The sequence below is a fragment of the Nelumbo lutea genome, chromosome 1, assembly GCF_056320005.1.
Source record: "Nelumbo lutea isolate HS-2025 chromosome 1, American lotus-T2T, whole genome shotgun sequence".
NCBI lineage: Eukaryota > Viridiplantae > Streptophyta > Magnoliopsida > Proteales > Nelumbonaceae > Nelumbo > Nelumbo lutea.
Window position 1 is genome coordinate 183130985 of NC_142684.1, and position 24282 is coordinate 183155266.

Below are 24282 nucleotides of genomic sequence, written 5' to 3' on the forward strand. Positions count from 1 at the left end.
TCGCTGGTCGCTCGAGCTCGACATCCTCTGCTAGCTTTGCTTTTCCTTTTAGAGCAGTCACGTAGCATTTGCACGATTCGAGATGGTCACCTCGCACGACTCCCACTCCGTAATTAGTTGGGAATTTCATCGCCAAATAGTAAGTGGATACTATTATGCGTAGAACATGCGTGATGGGCCGACCTACTATGGCGTTGTAGGGGGAGGGAGTCGCGACTACCTGGAAGGTGTGCTCAAATCGCATGATGTTTGGCCACGTGTCAGCTTCCACAGGTACTATAATTCGACCAAGAGGCCTGACCTCCTCGCCGTTGAACCCTACCAAAGGAATATCTACGGGTCTCAGGTCACTCTATTGTAACTGTAATTTGTCGAAAGTCTCCTTGAATAGTATATCAGCCGAGCTACTTGAGTCTATCAAGATGCGCTTTACCTCGAAATTGTTAATTCGTAGCTTCACCACTAAGGCATCGTCATGAGGGTACTAGATCCCGCGCGCATCGTCCTCAATGAAGTATATTGGTTCTTCAAGCTGAGGCCGCTTTGGTGGGTTTTCCTCTTCGTTCTCTAGCTCATGGACCAAGGTCCTCCCAGCTACTGATGTGCACCCGGCGATGATGGACCCACTGGTAATCATGTTAATTACCCCGCAGGTCAGTCTTTCCTCTGGCAATTGTCGCGATGGTTGCCCATTCTGCCTGTTGGCCTTGGGGGCATTCTTCCTCTGGTCCCCTTATCGATTTGCCTACCGATCTACTTGTCCCCTCTCTTCTCGCAAGATGAAGTTTTTTAGGTATCCGCATCGGATAAGTTCTTCAATCTCATCGTGGAGATTCCTGCAATTCTTTGTGTTATGTCCGTGATCTCGGTGAAAATGGCAATAAATGTTTGAGTTTCTTGTTGCTGGGTCTCCCCTTAGCCTGGGAAGCCATTTGACAAAGGAGTCCTTAATGGCCATTAGGATCTCTCCTCTCTTAGCGTTCAAAGGTGTGTAGCTCGTTCTCTGCACAGGTGGGGTCTTGGAGCGCCGACCTGATTTGCGAGTTCGCGAGGGGGACCGGCTTCTAGAGTTGTTTCTTCCCCTGCTCGGGGACTTGCTTTTCTTCCTCTTATGTCCACCATTGCTCGTTCCTTCATTCTCTCTCTTCCTCTTTTCCGGCGGTGGGTTGTCAATCTTCTAATTGATCTCCTCCTCGGTACCGATGAACTGATCTGCTAACTTAAGGAATTCGGTGATGTCCTTTGATTTGTTAGCTACCACATGCCACTTAAACTCCTTGTGGATGATTCCTTTCTTTGCTACAGTGAGTTATACCACCGGGTCGAGGTCCAGTATCTGCAGGCAAGTGTCTTTGAAGCGCTTGATATAGCTTTTGATCAATTCTCCTCCCCTCTAAACCATGTTTAGAAGGCTTTCCTGTGACTTCGGACACTTCTTGCTAGTAATGAAGTGCGCATTAAACAAGTCGGCGAATTGGGACTAGCTTTTGATGGAGCTCGGTGCGATATTTTGGTACCAAGTTCAAACTACCCCTTTAAACACAGTAGAGAAGGCCACACACATGCAAGACTCATCAGCACCAGCTAAGTGCATCTAAGACTGGAAAGAGTCCACATGGCCATTGGGGTCGAACGACCTATCTTACTTGTCTAATGAAGGCATCTTAATATCTTTTGGCATTGGAGTTGCCAAGAGCTCGGGAGACAGAGGGGATTACTGGCAAAGTAGTGGAGGCGCAGTCTTTGTAGCCACCGAGCTCGCTTCTTCCTTCCCTTCGGTTTGCTCTTCTCGCTGGCCTGGCTTCGCTGGTGGGCTGTTCCTGACTGAGGGGCAGCGTGTTTTGCGACGTCGCCGCTGCTGTTGCTTCTTCACCGGCTCAATGTTGGTGCTACTGACTTCAGTCTGGTCTGGTATTTCGGCCTTGTCGCGAGGTAGATCCTGGTTCCTTGTGGGATTCTGTAGGTTGTGGGGCTTGAACTGGCTATCACGAGGGACAAAGAGGTCTTGTCTCGAGTTCGCACCTCGAACCCCAAGCTGGTTATCTGCTCGTGATCCATCATTTTCTTGTTGTGAGTACCAAGGTGGATTGGGCCGACTATCCCTGGACCTATTTCTGAGATTTCCTTGCGAGACCGAAGGAGTGTGCTGACCGTCTCTCCTCCCACGGGGCGAGACCTAACTCCTGAGAGGAATTGGTACATGTGAGGTCTCTTCGCCTCGATGGGGAGATCAGCTGATGTTCTTGTTAGTTCCAAGCCGATTCGGGTTCTAACCCTGATGGGGCCCTGGGTGTCGAGGTGGAACCGGTTGCTGGTTTGGCTATAGTGGAGGGAACTAGTTTTGATAGTGCTGGAAGAAATAGTACTACTGGTACTACTGGAATTGTTGGACCTGCTGCATCTGGATCTGAATAGCTCGGATGCACTGAACAAGGTCATGAAACTGGGAATGCCCAATTCTAGGGGAAACCACAGATGGCTCAAAGAAAGTTGTGCCTACCACTACGGGAAGTGGGACGCTCACTTGCGTGGTGCTTGGTAGTGTGGACAGTGATGGGACTCCAGACGCTGTGAGTAGAATAGTGAACTAGCCGATGCACACCGTAGGAGCTTGGGGGAAGGTTGATTGTTGGGCTTGCCCCCGGTGATGTTCATCTCGACACTTTTTTCAGTGTGGTTGGAGGATGCCATTGAGGTTGAGATTAAGTTTGAAACTACAAAGAGATAGGGATGACATTTTCGATCGTATCCCACAGACGACGCCAATTGATGATGCGCAATCTAGCTACTCCTAGTTGGAGGGCGACCTGAACTCCAAAGGGGCGGCAATCCAACCCTAGTAACAAATATTAATTAATTAATTAGTAATATTTTTATTATTGTATATTTTACTATTATTAATTATTAATATTTTAATGTGACATTTTTTTAATTAATTAATATTGATAATTATCTAATTAATTATTAACTATTAATTAGGTAATAATACTTTTTATTATTTAGTATTTTATTATTAATTATTTAAAATCCATAATTAGTTAATAAATTAATATTTTACACTTTATTAGTTTAATAATACCTATGACTTAATTAATAAATTTAATATTTTAATATTAATTATTTATAATTTATTAAACTATTTTTCTTTGATAATTTATTTCTTTTAATTGAATTGTTAATTATAAAATAATTATTTAATTAATAATTAATTAATAGCTAATGAATTATTACATATTTGTTGCTAATTCTTTACTACTTAATAATATTTCATGATTTAGTATTTTATTTTTAATTATTAATTAGTTAACTGGTTATTATCATTAATTATATTTTAATTTCTATTAGTTTATATTTTAATTTATTAATATTTATATAATTAATAATTTAATATTTTATTCTAAAAAATTAATTACTAAATTAATTATTTATTAATATGTTTATTAATTAATTATTTTATGTTATTTATTAATTATTTTAATTAGATTATTTTATTAATATGTTATTAAATAATTAATAATTTATTTATGGGTCATGGATCTAGTATTAACTCTTAGAAATACTACAAGGAATGTGTTTTTATTTGTTAAATAAGGTTTCCCTACATTCCCACTTGTTTCCCACCAAAATGGTGGGACTCCACATCCCAATAATTGGGAACTATTATCCCACCTTTTTCCCATCCCATCTCATGACTCCCACAAATCAAACATGGAAAGGGAAGAATATTCCATATTTTCCCTTCCCATCCCACAAATTAAATACAGACTAAAGTAATGTCTAATTTACTCTTATTCTTTTCAAATCAAGTTTGAATTCATGCCTTTTAGCGGGACTATTGAATAAAATACATTGATGGAAAAGCCATGAAGCCATGGAATTCGTACAAGCACCAAGCAATGAAAATGAGAATATCTTCTACTTTGTCTTTACTTTACAAAGTGGTAAAGGAAGAAGAGATTAGACAAAAAGTTTGAAAAGTTTCGACAAAAAATTAATTTTCATTTCCATTCGAGTGCCATTAAAGGAGAACAATTGTCGTTAAGTTCAAATTAAAAGTCTTGTTGATGTGGCAAAACATTATTGGTTGGTCCATGTAAAAGGTTGATCGATATGTCCATGATGTAAGTTCTTTGACATCTATGCTACTATTAAAACTGTGAATGAAAGTGTAGAACTTTTGTTTGGTTAAAATACCCCAATTTTTGAATTTGGTCCCTTTCTGATTGTAAAGACACGAATGTAATTTTAATAACTACTTTTGTCTTTATTCAAATCTTTCTCATAAAGTTCTACATTTAAAGTATTAACTCTCATTTAACATTTATTGAACCCTTTTCTTGACTAGAATACTCCTATTTTTGAATTTGGTCATTCTCTAATTGTGAGGTCATAAAATGTAATTTAAACTACTACATTTCTCCTCATTTCTCCTCATTCAATTCCCCCCTCGTTAAGTCTTATATTTAGGATATTAACTCTCATTCTTTCATTGAATCCTATATTAAATAACCATAATGAAAAAATAAGTTTAAGTAAAGAATATTTATTTTTATTGATGGTAAAAATAAGATGCAAATTTAAAACCAACCCAAAAATGGAGTTGTTGCACTTAATCATATGCAGACTTATTAATAAGGGCCCGTTTAGTGCATCTTTTTGCACGGGTTGTTAGTTTGAGAAAACATCTAACCGCTGAAAACTATAGCCCTGAAAAGACACAAAAAACCACTATTTTCAAGAAACTCTAAATGAATTTTTTTGCCTGTATTATCAACTTATCTTTATATAAAAAAACACACCTTAACTAAACAGTATTCAAACTGCTAAAATTATAATACAAAAACTCACATTAACTTTTAACTGTCTCAAAAGATCTTTCAAAAAACAGCCCCAAGGTTGATATGAGATGGAAATAGAACTAGAAGAAGTAAAAAATAAAAAGGGAAAACCACCTATAAACATATTCCAGAGGCTGCATTAAAAACCATAGCTAATGAAATGGGCATCTAGATAGATGCACGTTCACAGGCCTATTGATTGCTTGTATTACTACGTGTCACTTCCTTGGGGAAGGCAACATTTGATCCATGACCAAGAGGCAACAACTATGATTTGAAGGCGGTACATATTTATTATGTGCATTGGCGATAGTGCCACTGAATTATTTCTGCCAATCCTTTGTCCATGTGTTCAACTTCAACAGGGTGATTGCCGGGAGAGGTGGTCGCATTCGACATTTCGACCCCAATGAAATGTCAATACATCAGTGTTTTGAATCAAACACCAGTTGATACTTGACAGGATGTTCTGTTTTGTTTTGTTTTTTCAAATATTGATGCATTTGCACTTTTTTAGGGTTTCCGGATTGTCCTGTGACCGTCAGTTACCAGTCTTTATCAATTATGAGAACATCTTTTAACAATTCAATAAGAAATTTGTACAGGTTCATTTAACTGGTGGTGTTTGCTTGGAAACAGAATATGGAATGTTAATTTTTTGAATTGAGATCTTTATTTTCCCTCTTCTCTATTTTACATATTGTAGACTTAAATAGATCGAACCGGATTTCCTATCCAAACAGGGGCCTTTCCCCTTCCCCCAACTTTTTGGTAAAACCAATTAAGCGGAGACTGGTTGGGCCAAAAATGTAATAAAATGGGTCCTTGGTCCCCCTAAAACTTGAATTAAACTGTAAAAGATCGCTTTCTAGTGTTCTTCCAATTTTCGAAATTAAAACAAATATATAAATTTATTTTTCTTAACCATAATAGACCTAAACCTTTTCAGGCCACTTTTCTCCAAACCTTACCTCTTGTTTAACTTAGCCTCCCCTAAAGAAAATTCCTAACTCCGAAATTATACCCACAGGACACCATAAAACCAGGTCGGGAATATAAAAGTAGAAGAGATGTTCCCAACGTGATTTATTTTTATTATTATTATATTATTTTTCTTTTTATTGGTAATTATATCATGTTACATCGATTGTCATGACACATGCGCAATAAGCCAATAACATAGAGTAATGTTGCAAAGAGCCCTTGACCGAACAAAGTCTTCTACAAAACTATAGATAGGAGGAAATTAAGTATTTTTAATATAAGGGACTAATTTGAATTTTATTTTTTTTTATTTCTACCTTTAACTTTATGGCAAAAAAAATAAGGGCTGGGATGAGATTGATAAATCCAAAGGTCTGCGTTTGGGCTTAGAACCAATGTAAGAAATATATAAAGCCAGGGCCCAGGCCTGGTCTGACTGTGAGACTGGTTTCAGTGCTTACAAGTTCGTGTTCACACTTTTCATACAGTGTTTTACAGTCTTATATTTACATGTTTTTTTATAAAGAGATACTTCTAATGCAAAGCAGTAAGTGTCTGTGGAAACGGTGTAAGCAAGATTTTATACGTTGTGGATTTCCGGGTGGGGCTGGCTCGGCCATAAAACTTAAAAAGCCCAAGGCAAAAGTTTTTCAGACTGGTCCATGCGGTTTTTGAAATGATCCCCATCACCTCACAAAACGCCAAAGCCTTAGGTGAGGTAGGTAAATTACTAAATTTCGTCCCAATTTCCTCGACAAGGTTGTTTTGTTTGTTGTAAAAAAAGAAAGTTTAAAAACCACCACATAAATATTAATACTTAATAAACTGCTTAGGTATAAAAAGGAACCCGGATTTCCTGTCCACGAGAAATCTGCCCGCGTTTATTGTAATTATATATGAAGAACATACCATCCTCACTGCATAGTTATAGTTATCGTGGGCAAGAGATCCGAGTCATCAAAAGGTAATAAATTGCGTGCGTTTCTCGAGAATGTCGTTCGAGACTTCGAGCCTTCGAGAAGATTCCGATTTACGAGCCTATGGCTTACAACATCTCTCCTCTATAAAAAGGCCATTTTGTTACCAGTCCTGGCCATCCGAAAAACATACATATTGTACAAGTGAAGAAAAAACACCAGACGTCCAGACTCCAGAAAGAGAGAGAGAGAGAGAGAAGTAGTCAATGCAGGTGCAAGAAATAGACGGAGGTGGAATGAAATGGATTGCTCGGCCAGCCCAGAACGCAATGGGGAAAGGAGCAAAGGGAGAGCGCTGCGGGGATTTTCAGATGCCACTGCACTATCCCAGGTACACAAAAGCCGACTACGAGACCATGCCAGAGTGGAAGCTCGATTGCCTGCTTACCCAGTATGGGTTGCCCATCAACGGCGACATCCACCACAAGAGGAACTTTGCCATGGGAACTTTCCTTTGGGCTTATTAGATTTCTTATTTTTATTTATTTTTTACAGGCTCGATATTAGTAGTCTAGTCCATCTTATCTAATAAAGAAAAATTGAGTCTAGTCTGGTCTAGTACTCCATGCATCTAATAATTTTGTTTGACAGAAAAATCGGTTTCTGTTGATTTCAAGGTGTCTGAAAGGTATTACCATGATTTTGGGTATAATAAGCATTAGTGTTTATGGGGCACCTGTACCAATTTGTTATTTGATCTGCTTCTTATATACACATTTATAACTAATGTCAATGGTTTGTATCTGTATGTTGATTTCGATATGTTGGGTGTTTGAATTGCTCAAGTGATTGAATTCAAATAGCCACCAGCTCCTCTCCTCCTCCAAGTACTTTTTTGAGATACTCCAAATCAAAGTGAAGGTTTGAAAGTTGCTTAGTTTTCGAATTCTAATAACATGGTATGAAAGTTTGAGCCAAACAGCGAAATAAAGGAATTTGAGGAATTGACCCGCCCCAACATACCAAAATCATGCTCCAGCTCTACCTTTTGCCAAATTATCGAAGCATCGTTCCATTACGGCCTGGCCAGCAATAAACATCGTCTCTACCTAATAATACATTGAATTATAAGAGCGCAGATCTGTTAAGCACAAAAGCGCTGGACACATTACATGGGAAAATATCTCCCCAACCCCAACGTACGTGCAGGTGTTAATGTGTATACATAACGTTCAGTGGTGAACAGATCTGAGTAAAGTATGCATGCGGCATTCACCACGCAAATGTCAAGATGTTTCAGGTGTTCTGACAAGTGTGCTGATCTGCACGTTCAAAGTTAAAAACTTGTATACGAAGAGCAACGTGGAAGGAAACGAAAAGAAAACGGCTAGTAGTATTTAATTGATCATAAAACTCTCATTCATCAAGCGGGAATGCGGGATCGGGAATATGCAGAGCCTTTTCAACTTTCAAGGTGACATAAGTCCGAATTTGTTGACCGCAAAACGCTCAGCACAAGTTCCTACAGCTGCTTATTGGGATCATTTTTTTGTATCATTTATTGGGAAAGTTCAGTTATGCAGTTACAATGCTTTTACGTCCGACGAGTCTCGTCTGTTGCACCGGAGACAATTGTTAACTTTTATCAGTACGTCCGACGAGTCCGAATTGTCTCCGGTACGTGATAACTTTTATCATTAATCTTTTTCAAGATAGGTTGGGAGGCACCGGAGACAATTGTTAAAAATTGTCATTAATCTTTTTCAAGATAGGTTAGGAGTATTTCAAGGTATAGGTCAAAAAAATATTTGAAAGTATACATTTAACGGAGTTCAGATCTGCACCCTAAAACGGGGCAACATAACGTTTTAGATACATCTCCGTTGTGTATTAGGTCGTGTGTTAGGAACATTTCCCCATAATGATAACATCGGCTCTAATATTATCAGGGAGATATTTTCAATACATGGCAAGATATAGACGTTGTGGAGCGCAGATGTAAACTTCATTTAACGTCAAATGAACAAGTCAGACATTTTGTCAAAAAAAAAGCCTGAAAATATATATTGTTATAGGCATTATGCACGTTAAACCAGTGTATAGGAAACATCTCCATGTATAATGTTCGGCTGAGACCTCTTATGAGGTTGGTGTGAGGAGCAGATCTCAATTCCATTGGATGTCAAGCATGTGTCACAGAGTTCTTATTAGTAGGAGATTCTCCACATTACGAGAGCACTGGACTGGACAGTTTATTTTCAGGAGAATGATTGATCAACTCAGAATTTTTTACCCATCGTACAAGAAGGATGAATCCTGAATGGGGACCGTAATTCAGAATTTTGCAGCTGCAAAGGACTTTTCCCTTTATTTTCTGCTTCTCACACTTGATCTGCCCCACCAGCAATTCCGAGACAGGATGAACTCCCCACTGACCGCACCCCACAGGTGCCCCACAGCCCTTCCCTCCCGTGCATTGGGAACATTTCCCCATAGGGGTGCCTGTGGGAGACATTCTGTAGGAGCCCATTGAAACCCCAATTCCTTTGCCTGTCTTGGGTTGCGAATTTTCTTGGAAGGGGAAGATTTGGACGAGCTGGGATGGGTTTTAGCTAAGGCCCACTCTTTTCACTTGAGCTATGTTTTGGTTTGAAAGAAAAGTTAAAAGGAGAGAGAGGTTTTCTAATTTTCCTACCCTTTTCTTTTTCTATCTTTTTCTTTCAAACCAAAACATAATACATAACTTTATTCTAATGGGCTTAAGGCCGGAGTATCTCCACTCTACAAACTTCCAATAGAGTTCATAGAGACCGAATCAGTCCCCCACAAAACTGCTCCCATGACGTCCCACAGCACAATCCTGGTATTATCATCAGATATTCCTAATACATAGTGGGGATGTGTTGTGGGATGTTGTGGAGGCTGATTTAAATTCAAGTCCACATCGTGCGAACCCGTCACACGAATCATAAACCCACCAATATGCATTAAACACGTCACCAACAATGGGCTAATAGGAAGTTAATGGGAACTAACAGAGTTATTCTATTAATGGCTTTTATTGGTTGGACCAGGCACTAAAAGAAAAAAAAATCAGAAATTCAGAACGAAAATCCCCTTCCTCCACTCTCATTCGAACTTCCCTTCCCCTCTCTCATCTAAACCCTAGCCAGACCAAATCACCGGTGATGTGTGGGGCAACCAACGTCCAATAATGTTATTCCCGCAAAAGACAAATTCCTCTTCTTCCTCTTCTTCTTCTCTCCCTTTAAACTGAGCTCTTATCATTATTATTAATTTTTTTTCTTTTGCTTTTAAATGATTCCAAACCAGAGGAAACAACTGAAGCTTCAAATTGGGAAGGACCTCCACTCTAAAATGACTAACTACAGCCAAGAAGTAATAGTTTCATCAGGGAATCAACCAGATGAAACCAGCTCTCGTAGTAGACTATCTGATTTTCTGTTCCTGCTGGTCAGTGGATACGAAAGTTCAACACATGAATGTTGTGTTAGACAGTTTTGTATGCCCTTAGCTTCAATCTGATTTGATGTACTTTTGTTATTTAGTGGAAATAAATAAAGTGCATGTTTGATTCATGTTGTTTGGTTTAATTCTGTGTAAAACCCTAAAACTGGACATTTATAGAGACTCATGTTAGTTTTAAATGTTCACAGTCGTTGGATAAGTCTGGGGAGATTTATCCTGCCAAGGCTGATACTGGTGTGCCACCAAGTGTTGGGATGGCCTGTCTCAGCCACCAAGGTAAGACCCAATGGGATTACTTGAATCCTTGAACCGGACCAGATTTCCAGTATTGCCCTGGACCTTGGAGATAGATGGGCAAAACTAAAAAGTTACACCTGACCCCTAGACTCGATTATGACATTTCACTAGGTGTTGGATCAGGCTGCCTTTGATATGCCATTCAGTGAGATCCTTAGCGGGGATCAAAACCTGGGTATGTTGGGGCAGTTTGAGAATTCATCTGAGTGGGTGATCATAGTGACAGAATCAGCCACTTTGTCGGACAAAGTGTAATGATCGGGAATGCACTCTCTCTGATGGAAACCAAACTGCCGGCAGTTGATTTCAATCGTTGGAATTTTGTTTTGCAAAATTAATATATTTATATATATATGTACGGTTTCGAATTGTTTGCAAATGGTTTTAATTCCCGGGATCCATGTGAGAGGAGAGTGCGGCACTGTTCCTTGCAGCCGAGGGAGAGGTCCTCTCTTGTCGGGCAGTGCTTGATCATTAAGGGCTGAGAGGTTAAGTGTAAGACCATTGAGGATAATACCTGATGGGCTAATCTTGCACCTGCCCACAGTCCCTGGGTTTTTATAAGATGGCTTGGCCCAGGGACCACTTAATGTAAGTGTTGGGCCCATAGGGTCCATATGATGGACTCAAGGGGTTCATTGAGTTTTTCAGTGAATTCGGCTGGGCCTTGTTTTAGAGGCTGGGCCGAACCCATGTGGCTGGTGTGTAGATCAATGCTTGGGTCCCACGCCATACAAAGAAGCCCAACTGGGCAGCAGATTGGAAAGTAATTAGACACTGAACACTTAATGGCCCAAAAGCCCATTTCGAGGTGGGCTGATATGATCACCCATCCATGGGGCGAATTTGAGATTAAAGTTAGTAAAAGGATTGGGCATTTAGCCTTATCCACTCTTAGAGACCAAATTCAAATTAGATTTGAATCTGGTAACCTCCTGATAAGATCAGGAGTAAGCTAACTCTATCTGCAGAAAGGATTAAGATTATCCCCTATCCAAATACTGATTTGGATTGGGATAACTCCTAATAAGGAGGTTTCTTAATCAATAAGAAATGAGGAGATTTAGAACCAAGAAAAAATCGCAAGATAGAAAATCTCCTGCGAATTGAGATCAGATCTCATACTCTCCAGAAAAAGAGAAAAAGCAGTTCAGCTTTTTTTCGTTTTGAAGATCTCCTCCTGCCGCCGCCATCTGCCATTGCAAGATTAGATCTTTGCAGAAAAAAAAAAGTCAAGAAATCTGTTCTTGACATTAGTCTTGCAACAAAGACTAAAAGGATTCAGTGTTTAGTGTTTCCAGAGGATTCTTGTGAAGGATCCAGTGTGTAGGACGCACCCTGCTGGTTCTGTTCCATCCACAGCTGTGTCATCTTCAGCAGGAACGGATCTTGGAGCATTCTTTGGGCGTGAACACCAACTTTGGGAGATACTGCTTCTCCGGATCAGGTATATTTCTCCCATTTATCTTTTGGTACATATCTGGTTTGATTATGGTTCAATTAGGATCCTTGAATATTGTATTCTAAACTTAGGGAATATGATTCCCAGTTGAGAGAAGGTAGAAAATTTTTGAAATTCGCCCACCCATTCCGCAACCTTTATGGCATCCATTAGATGGATCCTACCATTCTTTCAGTGGTATCAGAGCCACAGGTTCAAATCTTGAACCAAAAGAAAATCAGATCTGACCCTGCGCAGATGGATTGAAGGTGTTCTTTCAAGATTTGCGCAGATTGTTTTCTTTTTCAAGAAACTGCTTCTTGTTAAGGGCGATTGATCTGAAATTAATTTTATTAAATCCAGAATTTATTTAGAATTGTTCTTTATTTATTTTGATTTAATGGACTGTTCGAACCTGGAGATCACAGTGCAGATTTGGCGCAGATAGTCTGCGCACCCTTTTTCTTTCTATTTATTTATATTCGGTTTGTAAATAATTTTTTTTTATTTTAGACTGAATGTATAGGATTTGATCAAGAATGTAATTAATAGAAATAGGATTTCTGTTATTTTTCTTGATTAAAGAAGAAGGAAGAAGAAGGCGGCGCTGGAGATTTGTAGTTGGAGAAATCACTTTCTGCGATTTGCAGTTTGTGAAACTGCAACCCTTGTGATTAACCTCTGTTTTGCAGGTGGTGCGAACAGTCCATAGTTTGATTTGTGATTGTTTGAAATCAAAATTATTAATTTCAGATCTTTCATGAATTAATTCTTGAATTGAAAATCAGTTTTGGATCCTCTCGGACTAGATTGGACCAAAACTGTTTGGACCGAATCTGGGGTTCGATAGGGACTGTTTTTCAGTCTGTATTTCTCACACTTGCTGTTCCAAATCTAATGTTGAATTACAAGGATTAATTCGGCCCACCTGTAAAGCCCAGTTTTAAAGGGTTAAAACTGCAAAAGGCCCATTACTGTGAGATGAGCTGTATGGGCCGAACTGCTATCTGCGATTCAGCCCATACACCTAGTAGTCATTAATTGTTAATGACTTAGATTTTAAATGGGCTATTCAATGGGCTTTACAGCAGTTAATTGATTGGATCAATTCCTCCTTTACATGTGATGTTTGGATGTTTGATGTGCTGCGACCATGGGCCATAAGTACTTGGCCCATGAAGACTCGTTAGTGGCTCTTGCGCACACCATGGCTGAATGCACATCATTGCCATGGTGTCCTTCAAGGTCATTGGATGACCCCTCTTTGTTTGGTGGGCCCCCACAACCCTGAAAAGGGATGCGTACGGAACCCCTATCCGATTAAGGCCCACCAGAAATCTGACTTTATGAAAGTCAGTGGGAGCCACTCTGGTTTGACCTAAATTAAAACTAGGGCGTTTTTGTTCCCTCTAGCAAATATGAATGCATGTGATAGGGAGACCCATATGATGGACTCTCTAAAGGCCTTCCGTCATTAGCACAATGATGGGTCCTTCAGTAATGAGGAAACGCACCATAAAATTGGGCTATCCATTTGCTGTTTGATCTATCAGAGTGTTTCATAAGATGATAGGGGCGTTATAGACCGATGTGGGAGGGGCTTCACCAGAAAATGGGAACTCTCTCACGGTACCTTGGCGTAACCTGAATATGATGGGTAAGCACTCACTGGACAGAAAGGTTTACCTGAAAACGGCTCTGAACCTTGTCTGACAGAGGCCAAAGGGAAACTCATTTGATGAGTGGATATGATCCGTCACAGAAAGGTGGTGAGGTTATGCAGCTGAAACAGTTGGCTTCACGCACCCCATGTGATTTCCCACATTTCCAGAGACATTTTGTCGTCTCCGTCACTGAGAAAGGAGGGAAATCTCAAAGATGAACAAATGGGAATGGAACATAGATTAAAAGCCATATCTATGTAGGTAACATGAATCAAACTAAGGTTGTGGACTAATGATTTTGCTATTTTATCAGAAAATGGCAAACGGTCAATTTGCAAAGCTTCTAGACGATAACAAACTAAAGGGACCAAACTATGCTGACTGGTACAGAAATCTTATGCTGGTCCTAACTTCCGAAAAGTTAGACAAGGTAGTGAAAAATCCTACCCCGGAACGTCCGGGTGATAGGGCTTCTGAGGCCCGTAGAAGGGACTACCAAGAGTGGGAGGATAAGAACTCCCTAGCCCGCTGCTTTGTCGTTGCCTCATTAGACAACTCAATACAGAGGCAGTTCGATCAGATCGAACTAGCCAAGGACATATTGGACAGTCTAAAAACAATGTATGAAGAGCAGAACCGTTCTACTCGACAGAAGGTCCTGAAATTGTTCATGACCGCGCAGATGACCAAAGGGCAAAAAGTTCATGACCATTGTCTTCGGATGATGGGTTATATTAACGAACTTGAAGCTCTTGGATCTGGGCTAGATCTTGGCACGCAAGTGGATGCCATCCTCAATTCTTTGCCCTCTTCCTTCAATGCGTTCACAATGAACTACAATATGAATAAGCTGAATGTCAGCGTTCAGGAACTCAGCAATATGTTGCAGAGAGCCGAGGATCTACTCAAGAAGGATGAGCCTGTAGTTATGCTTGCTGAAGCTAACAAATCGGGCAAGAAAAAGAGAAAGGCAAAGAAGCCTCAGAAGAAGGCTGCCAATCCTAAGAAGCAGAAGAAGAACAAGGCATCTGATGTCTGTCACTTCTGCAAGCAGACCGACCACTGGAAGAGGAATTGTCCTGCCTACCTGGAATCTAAGAAAGGTAACATCGAAACTTGTGTCATAGAAACTAACATGTTAGTTACTTCTGTGTCCTGGTGTGTTGACTCTGGGGCTTCAACTCATGCGTGTAACTCACTGCAGGGGTTCAAAGTTAGCAGAAGGTTGAGTGAAGGTGAAGTGACACTATTCTTGGGAACAACTGCAAGTGTTGCAGCAGCAGCAATAGGAACCGTAGAATTAGTTTTTAAAGAAGGAATACTTGTACTTAAAGATTGTCTTTATGTACAGAACTTGAGAAGAAATTTAATTTCTGTTTCAAAACTGTGTGCTGATGGATATACTGTTTATTTTAGTAATATGATTACTGTTAAACGGAATAATAAATTCATCGCATGCGGGGAACTAGAGAACGGTCTCTATGTTCTACATCCTTCTCTGGAAACTAACTTAACCGAAACTACGTCGGTCAAAATTCCCAAGAAAAGGAATCGTGATACAGTGAGTCCCACGTGCCTCTGGCATTACCGACTTGGCCATATCGGTATTGACCGAATCACAAGGTTGGTAAAGGATGGTCCTTTGGATTTTCTAACTGTAGAAAATCTTCCCACTTGTGAACCTTGCCTTCAAGGTAAGATGTCTAAGCGGCCATTTGACGGTAAGCCTGAAAGATCTGAAGGCACACTTGACCTAATACATACTGATGTATGTGGTCCCCTGAGTGTTAGGACACGGAATCAACACGTGTACTTCATCACCTTTACAGATGATTTTTCACGATATGGTTACGTGTACCTAATGAGACATAAGTCTGAATCATTTGAAAAGTTCAAAGAGTTCAGACAGGAAGTCGAGAAACAGTTAGGGAGAGAAATTAAGGCCCTTCGATCAGATCGAGGTGGCAAGTATCTCTCTGACGAATTCAGGGACTACTTAAAGGCCAATGGGATAGTGTCACAATTAGCTCCTCCTGCTACACCTCAACTCAACGGTGTTTCAGAGAGGAGGAATAGGACCTTGTTATACATGGTCCGGTCACTTCTCGTACGCTCACAATTACCCACATCCTTTTGGGGATACGCATTAGAGACTGCTATCTACGTGCTGAATCGGGTTCCAACCAAATCAGTTCCGAAAACTCCATATGAACTTTGGACCAGAAGGAAGCCAAGTGTAAGACACTTGAAGATTTGGGGTTGTCCTGCACACGTTAAAAGAACAAGTGCGGACAAGTTGGAATCTAAAACCAGTCGTTGCCTGTTTATAGGCTACCCAAAGGATTCGATGGGTTATCTATTCTATGACCCGAGTGAGCAGAAAGTGTTCTGCAGTCGAAACGCCCAGTTCTTAGAATCCGATTACATCCTGGACACCCATCGTCAGGAAATAGTTCTTGATGAGGAGAGCTCAGGAGCAGTGGGAGATGTCCCACAAATTCCAGGTAATTACCAACCTAGAAGAACCACCCGGGTATCCAGACCACCAGTCCGATATGGTTATGACCAGGATAGTTACCTGGTGGAAACCTTGACTAGTGAAGAGGATCCCGTGACTTACGCGGAAGCTATGTTAGACATAGACTCCCAGAAGTGGGTGGAGGCCATGAGGGCTGAAATGGACTCAATGGAGACCAATGGAGTCTGGACTCTAGTGGATCCCCCGCCGGGGTAAAAGCAATTGGTTGCAAATGGATCTACAAGAGGAAGAAGGGCCCCGATGGCAGGATTGAGACCTTTAAAGCTCGCTTGGTGGCGAAAGGGTATACTCAGAAAGAAGGCATCGACTATGAGGAAACTTTTTCGCCCGTGGCCATGCTTAAATCCATTAGGATCCTGCTAGCTGTAGCAGCGTACCATGACTATGAGATTTGGCAAATGGATGTCAAAACCGCGTTCCTGAATGGAGATCTTAGTGAAGATATCTACATGCAGCAGCCGCAAGGCTTCATTGCTGCTGGTCAGGAACACATGGTATGTAAACTTAATAGATCCATATATGGACTTAAGCAGGCTTCTAGGAGTTGGAACAACCGTTTTGATTCTGCAGTCAAAACGTTTGACTTTGAGCAGAATCCGGATGAGCCCTGTGTTTACAGGAAGCCTAGTGGGGATAAGATCACCTTTTTGGTGTTGTACGTAGACGATATCCTACTCATTGGGAATGATGTAGAAATGTTGACTTCGGTCAAGGTATGGCTATCACAGCAGTTCTCCATGAAAGATCTTGGAGAAGCTTCATACATACTGGGTCTTCGACTCTATGGAGATAGATCGAAGCGGATAATTGGATTATCCCAGGCTGCTTATATTGACAAAATTGTTAAGAGGTACAGCATGGAGAACTCCAAGAAAGGAAACGTTCCTTTCAGGCACGGAGTCACTCTCTCCAAGAAGATGTCTCCCAAGACTTCTGAGGAGATTGAGAGCATGAGAGATGTTCCCTATGCCTCAGCCGTAGGGAGCATCATGTATGCCATGTTGTGCACTCGCCCTGACATTGCTCAGGCGGTGAGTGTGGTAAGCAGATTCCAGGCAAACCCAGGGCAGGAGCATTGGACTGCTGTGAAGAACATACTCAAATACCTTCGAAGGACAAAAGAGTTTTGTCTGGTATTCGATGGTAGTTCACTGCAAGTGCTAGGGTATACCGATGCCGATTTCCAGTCGGATCCAGATGATAGAAAGTCTACATCTGGGTATGTTTTCATGATAGGATCGTGTGCTGTTTGCTGGAAAAGCAGCAAACAGGGGTCCACTACAGACTCCACAACCGAGGCCGAGTACATTGCCGCAAGTGAAGCTGCCAAGGAAGCCGTGTGAATGAAGAAGTTCATACACGAATTGGGAGCGATTCCATCCAGCACATCTCCCATCCCGTTGTTGTGTGACAACAATGGAGTGATCGCCCAGGCTAAAGAGCCTCGGGCTCACTCGAAGTCGAAGCACATCGAGAGAAAGTACCATGTACTGCGGGAGATCGTTGGTAGAGGGGGCATCCTGATTCAAAAGGTAGCATCAGCAGATAATGTAGCAGACCCATTGACTAAGCCACTGGCACAGAAGGTGTTTGAGAAACACGTGGAAAGTATGGGACTCCGGCTTGTACCAGATTGGACCTAAGTGCAAGTGGGAGCTGTTAGACAGTTTTGTATGCCCTTAGCTTCAATCTGATTTGATGTACTTTTGTTATTTAGTGGAAATAAATAAAGTGCATGTTTGATTCATGTTGTTTGGTTTAATTCTGTGTAAAACCCTAAAACTGGACATTTATAGAGACTCATGTTAGTTTTAAATGTTCACAGTCGTTGGATAAGTCTGGGGAGATTTATCCTGCCAAGGCTGATACTGGTGTGCCACCAAGTGTTGGGATGGCCTGTCTCAGCCACCAAGGTAAGACCCAATGGGATTACTTGAATCCTTGAACCGGACCAGATTTCCAGTATTGCCCTGGACCTTGGAGATAGATGGGCAAAACTGAAAAGTTACACCTGACCCCTAGACTCGATTATGACATTTCACTAGGTGTTGGATCAGGCTGCCTTTGATATGCCATTCAGTGAGATCCTTAGCGGGGATCAAAACCTGGGTATGTTGGGGCAGTTTGAGAATTCATCTGAGTGGGTGATCATAGTGACAGAATCAGCCACTTTGTCGGACAAAGTGTAATGATCGGGAATGCACTCTCTCTGATGGAAACCAAACTGCCGGCAGTTGATTTCAATCGTTGGAATTTTGTTTTGCAAAATTAATATATTTATATATATATGTACGGTTTCGAATTGTTTGCAAATGGTTTTAATTCCCGGGATCCATGTGAGAGGAGAGTGCGGCACTGTTCCTTGCAGCCGAGGGAGAGGTCCTCTCTTGTCGGGCAGTGCTTGATCATTAAGGGCTGAGAGGTTAAGTGTAAGACCATTGAGGATAATACCTGATGGGCTAATCTTGCACCTGCCCACAGTCCCTGGGTTTTTATAAGATGGCTTGGCCCAGGGACCACTTAATGTAAGTGTTGGGCCCATAGGGTCCATATGATGGACTCAAGGGGTTCATTGAGTTTTTCAGTGAATTCGGCTGGGCCTTGTTTTAGAGGCTGGGCCGAACCCATGTGGCTGGTGTGTAAATCAATGCTTGGGTCCCACGCCATACAAAGAAGCCCAACTGGGCAGTAGATTGGAAAGTAATTAGACACTGAACACTTAATGGGCCAAAAGCCCATTTCGAGGTGGGCTGATATGATCACCCATCCATGGGGCGAATTTGAGATTAAAGTTAGTAAAAGGATTGGGCCTTTAGCCTTATCCACTCTTAGAGACCAAATTCAAATTAGATTTGAATCTGGTAACCTCCTGATAAGATCAGGAGTAAGCTAACTCTATCTACAAAAAGGATTAAGATTATCCCCTATCCAAATACTGATTTGGATTGGGCTAACTCCTAATAAGGAGGTTTCTTAATCAATAAGAAATGAGGAGATTTAGAACCAAGAAAAAATCGCAAGATAGAAAATCTCCTGCGAATTGAGATCATATCTCATACTCTCCAGAAAAAGAGAAAAAGCAGTTCAGCTTTTTTTCGTTTTGAAGATCTCCTCCTGCCGCCGCCATCTGCCATTGCAAGATTAGATCTTTGCAGAAAAAAAAATCAAGAAATCTGTTCTTGACATTAGTCTTGCAACAAAGACTAAAAGGATTCAGTGTTTAGTGTTTCCAGAGGATTCTTGTGAAGGATCCAGTGTGTAGGACGTACCCTGCTGGTTCTGTTCCATCCACAGCTGTGTCATCTTCAGCAGGAACGGATCTTGGAGCATTCTTTGGGCGTGAACACCAACTTTGGGAGATACTGCTTCTCCGGATCAGGTATATTCCTCCCATTTATCTTTTGGTACAGATCTGGTTTGATTATGGTTCAAGTAGGATCCTTGAATATTGTATTCTAAACTTAGGGAATATGATTCCCAGTTGAGAGAAGGTAGGAAATTTTTGAAATTCGCCCACCCATTCCGCAACCTTTATGGCGTCCATTAGATGGATCCTACCATTCTTTCATGTTGTTGCTGCTGGTTGCCTGTTGGTTTTTCACTGGAATAACTTTGCCAACGTCGATGATCTAGTCTAGTTAGGGGATTTTTACTCAAAGTACTGTTAGGATAGGTGTCAGTTCGAAATCGATGTGAATGCACCCGTTGATACATAAGGTGTGGGTTGCTCATATTTTAAATATTTATAGTTCTGCATTAGAAATAAAAAATTTGCATTTGACTTATTAGTACTTTTCCATTCATTTTAATCTTTAAAAAGAATGGATTTTTTTGTTTTTTAGTGCCTAGTCCCATCCATGAAACGGTTGTTAATTAGTATTCGTTAGCTTGCCTATTAATCCATTATTAGTGACGTGTTTAATGCGTATTGGTGGATTCACGCTTCTATGAATCCATGGGCTTACAGGATGCAAACTCCTTCCAACAATACCTCTTGCTGTCACATGTCCCATTTCACGTGAATTTTTTCATGTGTGCCAATTAATACCCTGAGACACACTCACCGATGATCAAGTAGCAAAGTAGCAGATCCCAATTCACATCGAGTCTGGATCTGCTAGTCACACAACGCACCTCACACCGAATTCATAGCATATTTTGGCCGTACATCAAGAACCTCTCCTATAATTGTATTTATTATACATGGAGAGATATTTTCAATAGAAGGTGAGATGTGATTATGAGATTGGTGTGAGATGCGCTCTATGAGGAACAGATCTCAATTCACATCTGCAAGGGCAAAGGCAACAATCTACTAGTAGCTTTCGTTCCATTCTCCTTTCCTAGGGATGTAAAGGGTCGGGTGGGTTTGCCTAAATCTAACCCTGATCCAATGTAATATCAACCAGAACCTGACCTCTCTCTCTCTCTCTCTCTCTCTCTCTCTCTCTCTCTATATATATATATATATATATATATTTGCATGTATACTCTTTCTAAACTGAGCAGTAGGGTTGCAAACAGATTGAATCCAATTTGATTCAATAAATAACAAGTTCAACCAATCCAAATTCCATAAGAATCCATCGGATTTCTGATTCAAATTCGATTGATCTTATTAGATATTTGTTTTGAATCTGATTTGATCTATATTTTAGTAAAAAGCTTTAGTAATTTAATATTAATAATATATTATTTATATAATATAATAATATATTATAATATACAATCATATAATATATAATATTTATTAGATCAAATGGAATTGGAGGTATATCCAAATTTGATCTGATGACATAACGGATTAGATTACCCGATTCAATATGATTTGTTAGGATAAAAGGGATATTTGAATCGGACTCTTAACAAATCGAATTTTGATTCAATCAGATCATGGTTTTTAAAACTGAACCGGTCAGATGTTTGATTACCGGTTTGAACATGTTCGAATCGAATGCTTGGCTTGTTCTAACAAAAATTATAAATTTTAAAATATAAAAAATGATCAAAATCGTTTGAATGATTCAAATGGTTAACCTTCTGATTCAACGATTTTCTAACCAAAATCAACGATTTTAGGTGAAATCTAGATTCCCAATTTTTCCATCCGACTATCCAGTCCAATCCAATTTTGAAAATCATGAATCAAATCATATCTAACTTATTTGTAGCACTACTTGTATGTGTACACTTTTATCTCCATTTTCACACTGTAAACTTATCTGCAGCCCTATTGACACGACTTATTTGCAAAACCGTATAAGAGTGCGTTAACGCGCACAGATCCGGCGCTTGCATCGTTTCCGAACAGAGCCCAAATGAAATAAATAACTCAACCTAATGCTGCTTCCCTATTTAATGCTTAGACGGACGTGTCAAACAAAATACTTGGCTATAGTTTTCAAGAATTATGTGGCCATACTGGTGCACCATCAAAGTAATAATGTGATAAAAGCAAAATACTAGCTATAGTTTTCCAATTCATCCATACCACCTTCTTAATAGTTTATAGACTTAGGAGCAACGGGTCCTTTTCAGAAATTATAAATGAATGGAAAACTGTCTAAAATTTATCATCAGTTTTCAGCATTTCTCTTAACATTTTAAAATATCTAAAAACTTACCATATCATCAACTTAACGTTAATCAGATTAATGATTGTTAATATATTATCATTTTAACCTTCCTAAACTGCACAATTGTAACTTATACCAAACAGAGAACTTTCTTTGCTCAAGCGGCAATTACGCAGGTTAAGCAACGGCCTCTCAAGGTCTGGGTGTAATGCAGATCCTAATACAATTGCTTATCCATCACCATCCCCACAACCCACCACCACCACTACTATTCGGCTGTTTTTTGCTTGCTCTAATTTGATTTTTAGGGGTTCTGGTTTCATGGGGGTGTTATTGATCTCAGCACTCCATCGACAATGAAGATATCGATTCGTCGGTTATAATCGAGAGCGGACCCGCTTCACTCTCGTTGCCTTCTTCTTCGTTGTTGGCATCTTCCATGTCCGCTTCATTATGTTCATCGTCGTCAGCGGCAGGTGACTATTTTGGAGCTCTGGAATGCTTGTGCGGGGTCACTTATACCATTGCCGAAGAAAGGAAGTGCTATTGTTTACTTGCCACATGAAGCATATTTCGGAATTTCTGGCAACGGTTGGCTCATGTGTTTTGCCACGTCATCGATGTCAAGCTTCATGCAGAAGTTGCCATGGATGAAGTTTATGCACAGGTCTCTCTACTTCCTAAAACTGAGATTGAGCAGAAACTTCTTTAAGGAGATATAAGGAGATATGGAAGCTGATGGTGAAGACAGAAATTGAAGGTTCGGCCAAGCTGACAACGCCTCACATGTTCTGCAAAGCTAGGGATGGCAATTTCCCCCGTAAAATCGAGGCCCCACCCCACCCCACCCCAGGGGCGGGTTTACTCCGACCCTAAATAGGGATGGGGAAAATATTTTTTTTCTAAACAGGGGACGGGGCAGGGACGGGTTTTGTATATAATTCCTTGTACCCGAAGGTAAATTAGTAAAATATTTCTAAGTTTAATATCGATATTTAAAATATCTCTAAGTTTTTCTTCCCATAATTTTATTTTTGAATTGCCCCTAAAATATTATAATTCAATTCCTAAAATACCCCCAAATTCCATAAAATAGATAATTTTTAAGTAATTGATTTGGAATAAGAAAAATTCGGAGATTCCCCATTCCCGATGAAAAATGAATACCTCGCCCCAAATACATCCCACAACCGGGGACGAGGCAAAGTATCTTGACTTCGGGGCAAGGGCAGAAAGGGAATGCCCGACCCCAAACCCATCCCTTTGCCATTCCTATGCAAAACCCTCACTGCTTCATACGAGCACTCATGGAGGATTCTCCGTTCCTCGACAAGCCACCGAAGACTAGTTCCCCCCTCTGGATTATAAGCAACAAAGACCATCCCAAGAGCTTCTAACAAAAGATTTACATGATGTAGAGGGGAAGTTTCGGCACATCTATAGGGGTCAGCCACGGAGACCATTGCTTATGATTGGATGGAGTGCATTTGTCAATAAAAAGAAGGTAGTCTCTGGGAAATTGAGATTGGGAATCTGGAGAGCTGCTCATGTGAAAGGTGGTACTCCTCTCCAGTTCTCTGTAGCCAGAGCGTGAATGGTGGGACTCTCACGGCTGTGGCCAGTGCTGTGTCCACAAAGAGTGTATTCAACATTTACTAAAATCCAAGGGCAAGCCAGTCTGAGTTCATAGTTCCTTTAAGTAAATTTCATATAATCAGCCATTTTCTATTGGAATGAAGTTCAAAATGAGGTTTGAAACTAAAGATGCAGCAGAGCGAAGATACACTGGTCTGGTAACTGGGATTAATGATATCGATCCTGTTAGATGGCCTGGCTCAAAATGGAGATGCCTATTGGTGAGGTGGGATGATGATCTTGAGACAAATCGGCATAATAGGGTTTCTCCATGGGAGATTGAGCCATTGGGTCCAGTTTCATCTTGCAGCAGTTTGTCTGTACCTGGTTTAAAAAAAAGAAACACCAGGACCACTCTGCCCTCATCCAAACCAGATTTTCCAGTTCCTAATGGAACAGGATTTTCAGACTTGGGGGAATCTTTAAGGTTCTAAAAGGTCTTGCAAGGTCAAGAAATTTTGGGTTTCAGTTCTCCTAAGCCATTCGGACGCTTCTTGTTCTTTGAAGAAAAAATACTGAAATCCTTTGCCGGGATATATTATCAGAGCTACTGAGACTCAGCATCTGGTTGACAGTAACAGCTTCTCTGCCAGTTCCCGCGGTTATTACAGTGACGCCGGCTGGAGAGAGAGAAACCTTAAATGAACCATTTTTTCTCTAATTCTTCAGTTAGGGGTAATTTGGTCATGAGAATTGTATTTATGCTGATATGGAAAATTTTTGTTAGTAAATATTAACTGTGCTTTAATAAAAGAAAAGTTTTAGAAAATAAAACTTCACTGACATGGTAAATTTAAGAAAAATATTAAAAAGTGATGGTGAGTTTTAAACAATTACCTTAAATAAATTAAACAAAATCCATAAATTATCTGCAAAATGTAACACTCCGTCATTGACATTTG

At 40.4% G+C, this 24282-nt stretch overlaps 1 pseudogene; it reads left to right on the forward strand.

The window, feature by feature from the left end:
• Positions 1 to 23814, forward strand: part of LOC148879687 (auxin response factor 3-like) — a 28559-nt pseudogene extending 4745 nt beyond the window's left edge.
• The last annotated feature ends 468 nt before the right edge of the window (positions 23815 to 24282 follow it).